A 13887-nucleotide genomic window follows, 5' to 3' on the forward strand; every position below is an offset into this window, starting at 1 on the left:
ATTGGAAGTTGAGTGGGCTAACCAACTCAGCTGTGAAGTGGTAAATGCAAAGGAACTATAGTTTTGAACTGACTTCTTCATGACTGTGTGCTTATATTTGTCATTATCTTAAACAACTGACTGAATTAAGACAGGGTACATTTAACAAACTGAGCTCCAGAGAACACAAGATCTGTCTGAAACAAAGGCAAAGGATTAAGAAGGTAAGCTAAGGGATCAAACCAGCAAATTACTATCACACACCACTATTATTCAGTGTCATCTAATGCAGACCATGTGTTGCAACTTTTACACTACTTTCTTTTACATCACTTTTTGTACATCCTCCTTTACTAGCTTATGTATTCCTCTTGCATATGCTAAGTGGATTTTTGGTGTAATACTTGGTTGCTAAAAGTGCATGTGTGTTACAACATGGTTAAAAGAACAGCAAAATGATTGCTGAATGGTGTCTGCAGCAGTGGAGCCCTGGTCAAGGTTTTCATGTACCAAATTTAGAGAAGAATCTTTCTGTCCCTTGGATCCAATACTTTCTCTTTTCTGTTCACAACTGATACTTTTAAATAAACACTACCAAAGTACTGTTAATGAAGATCACTATTGCAGCCAGAATCACATTCAGAAATTTACTGTCACAGAACATGAACACAAGCTAGACAGAGTCCTCATGGAAAAATTAGGTGTAATAAACACTGGGCAAAATTTAGACTAATGATAAAGTCACTTCTGGAGGAAAGGAAATAAATACATCCCCTGTTGAAGCCAATGGAGAAGGAATTGCTAGTCCTTGGCTCCTTGGCTCAAATCACTGTTATGTTGGAAATACATTCAATGTTTTTCCTCCCAATCAAATATTTTTCTCCCCTGGATCAATGTTTTTATTTTCCTTGACAGGTGTAAAATAGGTAAGTAGCAACAATCCACAGTACTAAAGTCTTATGCCTGCAAATATCATAGACATTTAGAAAATCAACCTCACATATTTTGTTCTTTTGAAAATTATCACCTTGTAGACCAAAGCATCTGTGGAAACCAAGGAATGTCAGATAAGCCCAATAAGAGTGAAAAAAAAAAAAGAGGAGTCAGATGTTAGGGTTGAATACTGTCCATTTAACATGTATAACAATTAAGTCTTTCAATTCAAATGAAATTATAGTCAATGGTCAACATCTAGTTTATATTTTCCTGACTCTTGCTTTGAAGTGGTTTCAGTTACATACTCTTAATAAAAGGAAGTTTTAAGAGCCTTCTTGTTATGTCTGCTGTAAAAGAAAAGCAGATGAAAACTGAATGTTCAAAGATAACTGAATAGGAATATTTCTATATATTTGTATAAGAAAATAATAGGGAATTATTTATTCTTAGTAGTTAATAAAACCTACTGAAAGTGCTAAAGAAGTTAAATGTCACTCTTGAGTTAATATCCATACCTCTTTGTTACTTAGATTTTTAAAATATCTGGTCGTTGGATTCAGCCCAGTGATTCAAAAGCAGAATTCAGCAGTGGTATTGAAGGAGGCTGCACAGTCAAATTTTGCAGAGGTTTTGCACAAGAAGGTGAGATGATCACAGAAATGACCTCTCTCTTCTCTTTGCATAATTCAAATGAGCTCCTCTTTCGTCCACTGTAGTTTGCATAGCGATCTGGGGGTGTGGTGACATCCTGCCTTCTGGAGGATGCTCTGCAACTGTCATAAAGGGGAAAAAAGTGTCAGGCAGCTCAGTCATGGGTCTTCATGTTAAACATTGAATGTGGCCACATAGAGCAGAGATACAGAATGGTGCAGTGTCTGAGGGATGAGGTGGTAAAATTGTGGGAGGGAGTTTTGGAAGGAGACAGAGGTGCCAAGGGCAGAAGTTTTGAGGGTGAACTATAAGGTAGAGAGAAGCAATAGGCAATTTGCAGCCTAAGACTTCATTCCAGAGGAGAAGTAATAATCTTCAGATGATCTCAGATAAAAGAATTATCTTTAAGCAGAGGAAGTGAGTTTATTCCAGATGTGTTTGACAGCATGAGAACAGAAGTGGAAGTAGTGCTTTTGGTCAGGAGCCAGTACTGGGGATTAGTCAGGTGGAGAGCACTGAGAGGGGAGAGAGCACAAGGGTGGGAAGAATTGAAAATACAGGCTCTGGCATCAAGCAAAGGGAATGAAAACAAAGAGGAAAGGAAAGGAATTAGAGAAGCAGAGAAATCAAAGGGAGGTTTAAGAGCAAAGCCAGCTTCGGTAGAGATCACAAGGAAAGAATAAAACCAAGAAGGAGAGGAGAATAAGAGCTACTGAGGGAGGGGTATTGGTGGTTATGGGGAGGAAATAAAGGGACTGGAGATAATTTGAATCTAGTTTTCAACCAGTGAAGATGAATCATTCAGACTTTCCCACGTTATGCCCTACAGAAAAGGTTTTACGATTACCATTGATCTGTGCATACATACTGTCAGTTCTGTCGGTCTTTCTGATTTCAGATCCTTTTTTTTTTTCCTTTTTCTTTCTCAAAGCTACCATCTAAGGTCTTTATTTTTATAAGTGTCATTCCCTTGCATACAGTCTTCCTTGTTCCTACTTTTCAGCACATAGTCAACACACTGTGTTGTTTGCATTTTTGCTATGCCAGACTACTTCTACACAGGCATCTCTGAGAGGGATTTAGAGAAGCAGCAAGCTTTCTGCCGTGGAAGGGCACCGTGGTCAGAACTATTTTTTTTCTGTGGAGGTGGTTGATCTGGTCAATAACTTACATAAACAGTTCATAAATGAGGACATGGTGTATATTTTGAATACTTCTTTTAATAGGGTTATTTACTTTAGGCAACTCATGCACCTATATCCATATCCATCTCCAAATAGGTTACAGGAATGTATTCTAAGTAGGTGCCCACCAACTTGTATGCATGCACATATGGCTTATAGGCTATAATTGTTTGTTAAGTGTATTAAACTTCAAACACATCTAGACTGAAGGCTGCGATTGCCTTCCAACAGAAAAGTAAACTCTCTGAGCTGTCTGTGAACAGTTTTACTCAGCAGAAGAATGATTGTGATATTGAAATGAGATTATGATGTAAAAAGAAGGGATAATACACCCTCACCTTGATATCTGGACACCCTGATGCCTCCACAGAAACATTAAAAACACTGGAAACTAAATCCCAAGAAAGATGTAATTCTCAGCACTCATTGGTTTAGACAGCTGTTGACATCAAAAATAAAGTAGCTTGTGAGCCCTCTGCTGGTATTTATTATTTTGTTTCTCAGATGTTAGTAATATCCTGCCATAGCAACAACAAGCAAATATACTTGGATATATGTGCAGTGGTGTAGAGGGATTGCTGTGCATATCTACATATACATACATACATATATGCATACATATACATATATATACATAAATATAAATATAAAGAATTGTTAATGGCAGAGAAGCATACCCTTGTATATTATGAAAGTCACCGCCAGAGCAAGAGAAAGAAGGAATCATCTGCCATAATGATCTGAGTATTTGTGTAAGTGTCCCACCCACACAGGACAGTACCAGAACTATCCATCTGAAAGATGACTATGATCATACACTGACAACACTATGATAATAAATTTAGAAAGATCTTTACCTCCCTACATCATCGGTTCTATTTATATAAAATATAAGCCACCTGTCAAAAGTGAAGGAAGTCGCTATTTTGATCCCAACAAACTGTAAAATTAATTCCCTATCAGATTCTAACTGCATTTGACAAAAAATAAATCCTTAAAAATCATAATTACTCTACACTGCAACAAGTATCTGCTTAACTTAATAAGAATACCAGCTTTCCATTTATGAGCAAAAGTTTCCATTTTTTTCTATAATTGCAAAACTGGAATGTGTCAAAAATCATTTTCCTATATTGAAGAATTTCATATTATCACCATGCTACAGACATCCAGACATGGTAACCTTAAAAAACAAACACGAACCTAATGAACTGGCACGTTGTGCTGAAATTGGTCTCCAGCAAATGTCATTTAAGTTAATAAAACTCTATACTTACTACAATAATTCATTATTAGATTGACATTATCATATCTCACTTGTGAGGTAAAATTTACATTTTAGATGTTACTTTTTGACAAGTATAATAACCAGAATTCATTTTCAAGGTGTTCATTGTTGTGTTTGGGGATTCCTGTTTTAAACTTAAACATTGAACAGTAACACTTCAACCATTACTGCTGGGAGTAGATACAGCAATTCTGGTGTAAGGAAATTTTCATAATTACTCTTTTACATGTATATAAGTTCCATTTATCTTTAGGAAGAACTCTAAGTGGTGAGAGTTTTCAAATTCTGTCATATTTTCACCTCATTAAAACCAACAAACCAAACAAACAACAAAAAAAAACACATCCATGAAAAAAAAAAAAAAAGTGTTGACTAAAGAGTATAACTAAGTCATTACATACACTTAGGGTTTAGGGAGATTCTCCCTGCAATAGTCTTTCATTTACAGCTAAGTGAACTTCTTTTGTAGGCTTTAGAGGAAAATGATGTGCTTAAAAATTGATAAATCTGCTTGAGTTTAATCATCCATTTCCTATTGTCCAGTGCAGGTGTTCCATTTTCTGGCACAAAGAAAGTTTGAGATGTCGGTGCTGTGCATTTCATTCAGCAATCCACTATGTTTCATGTCTGCTCAGAGTCAGGAGTGGTGAGTAGCTACACCTCCCCAGAGAGGGCTAGGAAAGAGCAACATCTCAGGAGGAAGCCCCTGAACTTCTGGCGTGCATCATGCTGCAGTGCAGCTGTGCTTTTTCTGTTTCTTCAGGTGGGAAGAAAATAAATGAATTCCTGGAATTGAAGTGCCTTTGGAGCTCCTGTTCTGCTCCAGGAGGGAATATTTTGTATCAGCTCATCACTAGAGTCAGCCCCCTTTTCCCACCTGTGTTCAGCTCTCTTTAAAGTGTGTCATTGCCCCTGAATACTATTACTATTGCAAAGTTAATCCAAATAGTTTTACTGATAGAATATGTGATACTGAAAGTAGCATTCTTGGATGTCATTTTCAGGTTTGTCAATGTGCTGATAGATGCCTTTAGGAGATCATTAGTGGCTAATTTAAAGATTTCAATGAATTTTGTTTCATGGTTTTAACTCTCTATGCATTAGTCCATGTATCTACAAAATTAGTTTTGAAATATCTGGATTATCTACTAGAAAAGACCGTGAAGTTTAGATTACTATTCTTTCAAAGCACCAAGTCATTTGTTAGTCAACTATTATCCAAAAAGGTAAAATGTGACTGTGATCATGACAACTCACACAGGACGCATCTATATTGAACAATAAAGTTAGAAGAATGCTAGAACCACAGTGATAGTACTGACCTTTGAAACTGAACTTCTGACAAATGATTTCACTGACATTATGTCTCCACCAATCTTTGTGCAAGGATAATTCTGTCAGCTTTAGTTTCGGTCTTTTTGTTGTTGTTGTTTTTTGTTTTGTTTTTTTAAGGTATCTCCTCAGCCTCTTACCACCTAAATGTTGTAGAGTTAAAATATGTTAGAACTTAAGACCCATACTGAAAGAACTGAGCAATTTTTCATTGAAATACTATCCAAATAACCAGCACACTGTATCTGACTCTCTCACATATGATTTAGAGTTATTTTGGAATACCATTTGTGAAATAAATAGACATGGGCTTAATTTAGTAAAGCAGTCATTTGTCTTCCACGACTCCAAATTGGAAATCAAAATACAATAAAATTTAAAATGGTTATTAAATCCAGATGGATTTTCAAATGAAAGCTAGACCTATGGTAATGAAAGCCTGTAAAGGGCACTGTCAACTTAAAAAACGTAAACCAACTTAAAATGTTTTATCGTCTTTTGTTGTCACGATAATATTTAACTTTAAAACCAGAAAACAAATGAGTTTTCTTCATTTTCTTTAATTTTCTGTTTTGTAAATTTCTTAATAGTCATTTTCTTCTCTATAGTAACTTAACATAATTAAATTTTATTTTCCTAATTTCAAATTCTATCTATTGAGGTCCGGTGATTATGTAAGCATTTTAGTATATGTACAGAAATGCCTGTAATTATCTTGTCTATATGGTTTGCTGTAGAAGTTCTCCCTCTGTGCTTACAGAGCTGCAGCAATGTTCTTTGCAACAACCTTGACAGGTAAATATTACAGGTACTAGTTCATTCTTAGGATATGCAAGATACCTTAATCTACCATTAAGTTCTACCGAAAGTGCTCTCCAATAACTTGTTTTTAAGAGAGAACCTCATTAGACTTGTGTATTGTGATATTTGCAGTCACCTGTATGCTGCTGGAAGAGTCAGGAGACAGCATAGCATTTTACTTGCATATGACACCATATTTGTGTCCATAACACAAACTGACAAAAATCACTGCAAATCAGGGAGAGTGTCATGGCCTGATATAGCACAACATAAACAGCTTTTGAAAATATATAGTGTTTTATCTGTGTTCGTTGCACCCTCAATGCAAATGTTCAGGTTTGGAATGGACCAGTATAAAGTCTTCACAGACATCCAGAGCTAAGTTCTCCATAGCAAAGGAGTTAGCACAAGTAAAGATCAGGTGATAGAGAAATCAGCACACAGAGAAACCATCAGTCAAAATCTTCCTTTTGACGTTTTAACATAGAACCTTCTAGGTTTCTCCGGAGTTACAGCACTGGGTTTTTGCTGTTTCCGAAACTGCAGAAGTGTGCAAGATTATCACAAACAGATGGCAACAAGTCAGCCACATCATATTGGTCCTTCCTGTTCATTTGTTGGGATAGTACTCCAAAAGGAAGCCACAAATGCACTTTTTAAATGATATGTATTATCCTCAAATGAAATTTCAGAAGCCAAAAAAGAGAGACACATAATGATCAGGAAGATTGAACTTTCCCCCTGCCATGTCACTCATCAAAATTCTTTCTATCTTTGTGTAAGGATTTATATTGCTAGCAGCAGAGGAACAGATTAGTTACCCAGAACATCCATTTTGGTTCCTACCTTGTCTAGATGAGGAAGTGTTTGAGCCACATGTGGTAGACCACATCCTTTCTTTTATGCTAGCAGGATGACGAAGGAGCACATCTGGATTCAAAATTTCATTTTCACCCTCAACATTTTTGTATTAACACACTGTCATACTTGATATAAATTGGAAAACACTTAGTCTCGTAGCACTTGATTTTCTGGAAGAAGACAAAGCATGACATTGTGGAGTCCATAAACAGCAGGGGGTATAATTCATAGTAAAGCTATATAATATGTTCCATATACATTGCAGCTGTTGATAGATTTTATTACATTTCAGTTAAAAGCCTTATTACATTTGCAGGCAAGATTTATTATATTTGGTTGTATTACTTCTAAAGTTCAGGATATTTTCACATTTGTAGCTGGCTTATTTCATCTATGATCACTGAGTTTACATCATAACCTTGTTATAACTGTAGGTTATGAATAATGTCACCTGTTGTTATGACGCTTGCAGTCAGTTTTCATTACAACTGTTCCTAATACTTCACAATATTTTGCAGGTGCTGGATATTACGTTGCGGTTTTTAAAGACATATTTTGAAGTCAACAGAACATAACAGAGTAATGTCTGAAGTAAAGATTCCTCCAACACAGAATGAAGGAAGCTGGCCAGCAGCATGAAAACAGAAGTGGGGGATTCCTGCCTACTCTCATGCAGATTACCTAGTTACATATTTATAAACTGGAATGAACTTCTAATTTCTGAGATTTTAGGTGTAACAATTTAACATACAGAATAGTATTCTATTCTAAAAATAATCACCACTTTCTTTCTCCCAATCCTTTTTGTTCCCAGAAGTCAAAAGTTCACCCATACCTCAGTGTCCCATGGCAATGGTGTAGTTAAGATGTGTTGGTTTGTTTGGAACTTCATGAAAGAAGCTGATGTTGTAACTGCTTTTTATATCCATCATATTGTCCATTACTTATCAGATCCCATCATTTTTGGCCAATAGCACCTATACCCTGAGATAGTAAAGTGCTTTGTTATTCTGAAATCCTTTATTTTATCCTGTGTCGCAGCCCTCTCTCCCCTCTTAAATTCACAAATTTAATGGGAAAAAAATCATAAACCAAAATTATAATTTGACTTACCTTGACCAATGAAAAACAGTGAACTCTCTGCCCTAAATCTAACTTCTGATTTATCTCATTATTTTTTCAAAATCCCACTTCACACGTGTAGAATGTATTTGCATTTTTGAAGTATACAATAAAGATCCAGAAGATACAAGCCCCTTTCTTCTTGCTACTTATTTATATTCTAACATAGCTTCTCTAGCCTTTGTAATTTCTTTCATGAAAAAAATGGTGACATAGTTACCCCTAAAGGAGGAAAGAGAAAGTCATGTTAATTTCACGAATAATCATCATTGGTTTAACAGGATAGTAATTGTATAGTGTTCAAAATAATAATAATAATGATAATAATAATAATAATTCAAACTAATTAAATCACTCAGCCATCAGTTGTTTTACTGTTTATAAGGAACCATATTAAATTGTGTCAGAAGAGATTCAGTTGTGCATTGTTAGTCTTGTGTGTGTAGGCATCTACTACAAGTCAATACAGATATATAACATCTTTCTTTGTTAATTACACCTTTCTTTTCCATAATGGATCAGGTGTGTCTTTAGTGTAGGATCAGGTCCTGATCACTGAGGCAGAATCTGCTCATCACAATGTTCTCACAAGCAATTTTCACGTGATCAAAAAGAACTCCTGCATGTGTTTAAGTCCTGTCTTATGTAGTACAGAGAAGCAGAAGAGATACCATATGTGTCAGATTAGTTAAACTGTACAATTCTTACAACATTTGAATTCTGTCCAGAAGATTGTCTCTACAAATGTGTACTGTGAAAGAACAAATTTCTGTACTATTAGTCCTATGTATAACCCTTGGCCAAAAGTGTTTGAGCACATCATTTGTGTGTCTGCTTGGTATTAAAGACCATCTTCATGTGATTAGACTTCAACTGAGAAGTAAGAAACGAAACTTTTAAGATAAATCATTTTTGAATTTTCTTTTTAGTTACCTAAACATGGTTAAAAGCCTAGTCGTAACTGTACTCTAGGTAGACTTTCTTTGCAGTAGACTTTACTTGGAAGAAACTATATAAAAGAAACATGATGTCTGTGATCACAAAGACAAAAGACATTCAAAAAGGAGAGAATCAGAGGCTTAGAAAAGCTGAGATTCAGAAAAGATGATGTGGAATTCTGAAATGACTCTGACCCAAATGCTGTAGGATACTGAGATGCAAGGAAACTGAGGAAGGAAATCACATAAATTTGTTTTACTCCTTTATCTAGGTTATCTTTATTTCTTGTGCTATCTAAGGAAAACAAATAGTAGTTTTGGTGATTTTCTTGAAATATGTTACATGTTTCATTTAGCACTTATCTTTTGAGATATTTACTAGCAATTAAAATGTCCCTGTCATGGCTTTACACCAAGAGTCTGTATCCAGAATGTGATGAAGTCAGAAAACAGAAACTACATTAGACTCTGAAAGCTTAAAAACTCTTGGGTCTAATGTGATACAATCCACACAAAAGATAATAATGCATCTGTCCAGAATTGAAAGTTCAACAAATGCCATGCTAATATATTTTTTCAACATATTGCAGCTTTAAATGCAAATGATTACTGCTTTAATCTGCCCCAAAACAAACCAAAACTAAACGAAGAACAAAACAAACCAACCAAAAACCAAACAAAAAACAGACATGAGGCCATTGAAGCCAACTGCTATAAAATACGTTACAGTTGCACTTGTTATTTTTCATTGACAATGCTTTTTCTCCCTTTTTTTCTTCGTTTTCCTTTCATAAAATCAAAATAATCCTGATTGTGAGCACAAATTGCAATTCCTGTATTTAGAAAAACATCATTCACTGAGAACCACTGAGTAGAAGCTCTTCAGCATGTTACAAGCAAAGTAACTTTGTAGATCAGGCCCTTGCTGATTAATTTCACTCACCTAATTAGTGATGCTTCTTGAAAGAATCATTCTTTTTTGTCCTTTTGCATTGATGGTTTAGGTTAGAACAGGCTTATGTTTTCCAGTTACATGTTCTCCAACAAGCGTAACAACAGAATTTACATCTGAAAAGTTCACAAAGCACTGTGTTGCAGAGTGAATTAATCAGTGACCTTTCACTACAAGAAGTGTGCATGTTCTGATAATGTAGCTGAAAGCCCTTCTGGAGGCAGGAGGGGAGAAATAAAGAACATTATAAATTAAAGGAGATTGGGACTGGGAGTCTCATTTTCTGTCTTCTCAGTTCAGGGACGACTATTTCTCACCTTAAAGACTGGTCTTAGCAGGCAATTATTCACCATGCCCAACATATTTAAATGACATAATTGACAACATTTTTTCAAAGGACTGAAGAAACTGGGATGATAAAAGACTTTCTTGCATGACTAGTGTTTGGTCATTCTAGGTCAGGGTTCAGGTGGCAAGACAGAAAGTCTGGCACCCAAACTGTGAATAAATATAACACATTTCAGCTGGGGTGTCTGGTCTTTGAATAAGAGGTTCCACTCTTTATCATTCTCAGTATTTTGTATATGATAGCCTATATATCATATTATAATATTATATTATAGCCTCTATTATAAGCATAGCACTATAATTCCAAAAAGTGAGGAAAGAAATTGAGTATAATTATACGAATTCAAGATTAAATTATGCTATATAGTCTACATAGACTGGATGGATGCTGCTAGTCCAAAGTGTTATGAAATAAATTTTACTGAGTGCTGGAGTTTTATTGACTTTCTGTGCCTGTTCCTTTGAAACTGTAAAGGTACATATTTATTGTGTGTCAGTGCTTAAACTTTTCATAGACATGGAGGCCTATAGATTTTAATTCACACACACATACCTTTTTTGAAAAAAAAAATCTTTTTTGGTCCTCTCCTGCTTCATCTTTTCAATTTGAATTTACTTAGAAGGAAACAACAACTAATAAAAGACTCCCAGCACTTCCTAAGTCTGTTTCTCAGCTGTGGTGACACAATTCCAAAGTTGTTACAGCAAACCCAAAGATCACACTTTACAGAATTCAAGAATGCCAGATAAAATCTACTCCTATATTCTTTCTATGTTCACTTTCATAAAATATCTGAGAAAAAAATAAACAAATAAATACAAGTAGATCTTCCTCTACCTGTAAGGCCACTCTACGATATCATAATTGTATAACCCCAATTGACCTGTTGGGATTACCTTCCACAGTGTACGTAACAAACCACATAGGCCTTCCTTACACTTACATCATGATTCTTACTAATATCATATGTATAGAGAGGTACTTTTCGTGTATCCTATTCCACTGATAGATTCCCTGATCATAGGTGCAGTTCTCCATTTTAGTCTTTAACAGTACTATTCTCACTAAAATTGGTTGTCTTGTGGAAGAATATGATTCCAGAATCCAGCTTCCCTTCAGAAGGATGTGGAACACCACTGGCCAAGTCAAAACCTAAATTAATTATTCATTTGTATTTCGTATTGTATTTTATTTATTCCTACTGTTCTAATCTTCAAGCACATCCAACTCATCTCAAATTCTTTTCTATATCAATTCCACAAAACTTGTCAGACTGTATTTTAGTTGAATTCTGCTGCTTTTTATGTCAAGGTAATCTATGAAAATAGATTGTCCCAAAATTATCTGTATTTGTTTTATATGTCAGGTACACTAGTGATTTAACTATGAATTTCCTGTGTAGCACTATAGCAAATGCTTCATGGAAATACATACAGCTTAGTCATACTATACTTCCTCTTTCTAGAACATCACTATGTTATCCAAGATTGATAGTGGCACAGTCTGTCCTTTCTATTACATATCTCATTTTTTCTTTCTTTTTTCTCTTATGCATGTGTCTAAAGAACCTCTTAACAGTACTTTAAATATCTTTCGGATGGTCTAAATATCTTGAATCCTTGAATTTTTTCCTCTCCAAGCCCCTAAAGTATATCTCTCTCTGCTGATCAGTCCGTTACTTTTCCATTCTCTGCAGCCTTTCTGAGAGCATTATTCATTGAAGTAGTTCTGGATTGCATAGTCTTTTTCCCCTTTCCATGGACACATTTGAGATAGTTTCTGTACTTTTCCATTAGGAACATGCCAGGTTTTTCACTCAATTTTTGCTCCAAGCTTCTCAAATAAAGCGATTTCAGTAACTTTCTAACATTGTCAATTCTTTTCCCTATGAAATAGGAAAGCACTGCCACAGGGACTACTTTTAGTTTTCCATTTAATTTCAGCTGAATTGGCCTTATATGCCTTAATCCATGTCCAATGGGGGAGAGGGCTATTTACAAAGAATTTTATAATTTTCTTCAGAATTTAAATAAATTGTGAATGCTTGCTGGCTTAACAGTTATTTCATAATTAATATGTCAGCAATCATACCTACAACTAAGTAGGAATTTGCATTATTCCTACCAATTTTCTAACAAATATAAAGGAACTTTTGGAATATTACAATAAATACTGTATGAATATCACACCTCTTCAGTAACGTTACTTCTAATGTGATCCAAAACCAAAAATTCCATAACATATCAGTGGCTGTACCCTAGTAGATATTTAACACAAAGATTAAAGTACCAGTTTCCCCAAACATAGAAATCTCCAAGGGAACTAGAATTTGCAGCTCTACACAATTTCCTCAAATGCTGAGCTGTCTCAATAATTTCAGGATGAAGACCTTACTACTTTAAAGAAGCTTTGTTTTTCTTGTACTTTTAATATTCAATCCACAAAGCATCTCTTGACTTTTGTTTAACACAATGTTTTTCTTAGTCACATTATCTAAAAATCCTCAGCAATGTAAATTCTAAGGAGCAAAGTCTTTTTCACTGTAAAGGCCAATCACTCCATAGAGTTTTCCTTTTCCTAGCCTGAACTCCATACTTTTCACCTCACAGATCATTAGACTTAGAGAAGAAATAATCTAGCTAATCATTACGGGCTATATCCATTCTTAATGACCCACAGAAAGTTACTGAGTTCAGCTCCATGGCTGACTGATGTACTCAGGAAAAGGGTCATCCACAATGGGGAAAATATTTTAATTCTCTATGCGGATCAGGGCTCTGATGATCCTCAAAGGAAAGCGGATAACTCATATGTCTATCTAGGTTCACTTTAAAACAAATACTCATAGAAGTTACAAAACAGCTTCCACTTCCATCTTCTGTTTTCTCTTGGTTTTCTTAAAGAATCATCTTCAAATTCTCTGAGGATATTTATAAGTATTTTAAGCTTATTACTTTTATTGCACAGAATCGTTATTAATCTGAGGATGTGAACACCAAGTTCCAACTGCCGGAAAATATTACTAAGAGCAGAAAAATATTTTATCTACCCAGCCACTTAGGCAGAGGTTTCAGATCTCTTAAAGTAACATATTGTACACCTGTTGAAAAAATTCAGGATAGGATGCCAGTGATCATAAGGGCTGATTCCTTTTCTGGTCCTAAAATGTCTTCCTGCTCTGTTCATGCTTGTTAAATAGACAAACAATGGCTGGGTCCCTCATATGCTAGTTTTAACATCAGTACCGAATACAATGTTTTTATAGAGAGCTCTTCTGCTGTTTAAAAATGGTTCTGCCAGCAGTCTTTCTGCTTCAGGTACAAAGAAATTGGTTTCACTTTTCTCTAGTGACAGATTTTTTTTCACGGATAGGCTCAAAAGGGAAAACAGTAGCTTTTAATATTCAGAATGAAACATTATTTTGCTCATTGATCATAATACATCCTCTATTCAGTATTCAACTAGTGAAAGACTGGGAAGATAGTAGCAGGGCA

General features: G+C 35.2%; 1 long non-coding RNA gene across 13 annotated transcripts in view; it reads right to left on the reverse strand.

The window, feature by feature from the left end:
• LOC308194099 overlaps window positions 1-13887 on the reverse strand; it is a 137630-nt gene that overhangs the window by 13535 nt on the left and 110208 nt on the right. For 8 of the 13 annotated variants that reach the window (XR_013950258.1, XR_013950259.1, XR_013950262.1 and 5 more), the window contains 5 exons: window positions 8146-8376; window positions 7868-8016; window positions 7018-7202; window positions 5361-5513; window positions 1431-1688 (listed from right to left, as the gene is read on the reverse strand). This is a non-coding gene — a long non-coding RNA (uncharacterized lncRNA). Of the gene's footprint in view, window positions 1-1430; window positions 1689-3088; window positions 3190-5360; window positions 5514-7017; window positions 7203-7867; window positions 8017-8145; window positions 8377-10035; window positions 10161-13887 lie in introns of all 13 variants that reach the window. The other 5 variants (XR_013950257.1, XR_013950260.1, XR_013950268.1 and 2 more) reach the window with 3 other exon arrangements.

The sequence above is a fragment of the Anser brachyrhynchus genome, assembly GCF_964034855.1.
Source record: "Anser brachyrhynchus genome assembly, chromosome: 4".
In the NCBI taxonomy this organism is placed as follows: Eukaryota; Metazoa; Chordata; class Aves; order Anseriformes; family Anatidae; genus Anser; species Anser brachyrhynchus.